The sequence below is a fragment of the Mizuhopecten yessoensis genome, unplaced genomic scaffold (assembly GCF_002113885.1).
Source record: "Mizuhopecten yessoensis strain PY_sf001 unplaced genomic scaffold, ASM211388v2 scaffold8537, whole genome shotgun sequence".
NCBI lineage: Eukaryota > Metazoa > Mollusca > Bivalvia > Pectinida > Pectinidae > Mizuhopecten > Mizuhopecten yessoensis.
This window is the reverse complement of record NW_018407597.1, coordinates 928,496-930,124: the sequence shown is the minus strand read 5'-3', so window position 1 is coordinate 930,124 and position 1,629 is coordinate 928,496.

The following is a 1,629-nucleotide window of genomic DNA, read 5'->3' as shown; positions in this document are numbered from 1 at the left end:
TACCTCATGTTGTATAAGGCGATGTGTAACTTGTATTGTATAAGGAGATGTGGACCTTGTATTGTATAAGGCGGTGTTCACCTTAAGTTGTATGAGGCGGTGTGTATCTTGTATTGTATAAGGCGATGTGTACCTTTTATAATAGAAGACGGTGTATACATCATGTTGTATAAGGCGATGTGTACCTTGTATTGTAGAAGACGGTGTATACCTCATGTTGTATAAGGCGATGTGTACCTTGTATTGTAGAAGACTGTGTATACCTTATGTTGTATAAGGCGATGTGTAACTTGTATTGTATAAGGCGATGTGGACCTTGTATTGTATAAGGTGGTGTACACCTTAAGTTGTATGAGGCGGTTTGTACCTTGTAATATATAAGGCAGTGTATACCTTATGTTGTATAATGCGATGTGTATCTTGTATTGTATAAGACGGTGTGTACCTTATGTTGTATAATGCGGTGTGTACCTTGTATTGTATAAGGCGGTGTGTACCTTATGTTGTATGAGGTGGTGTGTACCTTGTATTGTATAAGGCGGTGTGTACCTTAGGTTAGTGTGTACCCTGAATTGTATAAGGCGGTGTGTACCTTATGTTGTATGAGGTGGTTTGTACCTTGTATTGTATAAGGCGGTGTGTACCTTATGTTATATAAGGCGATGTGTACCGTGTCTTGTAGAAGACTGTGTATACCTTATGTTGTATAAGACGATGTGTACCTTGTATTGTATAAGGCAATGTGTACATTGTATTGTATAAGACGGTGTGTACCTTGTATTGTATAAGGCGGTGTGTACCTTGTATTGTATAAGGCGGTGTGTATCTTGTATTGTATAAGGCGATGTGTACCTTTTATAGTAGAAGACGGTGTATACTTCATGTTGTATAAGGCGATGTGTACCTTGTATTGTAGAAGACGGTGTATACCTCATGTTGTATAAGGCGAAGTGTACCTTGTATTGTAGAAGACTGTGTTGACCTTATGTTGTATAAGGCGATGTGTAACTTGTATTGTATAAGGCAGCGTGTACCTTGTATTGTATCAGGCGGTGTGTACCTTAGGTTAGTGTGTACCTTGAATTGTATAAGGCGGTGTGTATCTTGTATTGTATAAGACTATGTGTAACTTGTATTGTTGTGTATCTTGTATTGTATACCTTGTATTGTAGAAGACTGTGTTTACCTTATGTTGTATAATGCGGTGTGTACCTTGTATTGTATCAGGCGGTGTGTACCTTATATTGTAAAAGGCGGGGTGTACCTTGTATTGTATCAGGCGGTGTGTACCTTAGGTTAGTGTGTACCTTGAATTGTATAAGGCGGTGTGTATCTTGTATTGTATAAGGCGGTGTGTACCTTATATTGTAAAAGGTGGGGTGTACCTTGTATTGTATAAGGCAGCGTGTACCTTGTATTGTATCAGGCGGTGTGGACCTTATGTTGCATGAGGAGGTGTGTACCTTGTATTATATAAGGCGGTGTGTACCTTAGGTTAGTGTGTACCTTGACTTGTATAAGGCGGTGTAAATCTTATGTTGTATGAGGTGGTATGTACCTTGTATTGTATAAGGCGGTGTGTACCTTATGTTACATGAGGCGATGTGTACCGTGGCTTGTAGAAGACTA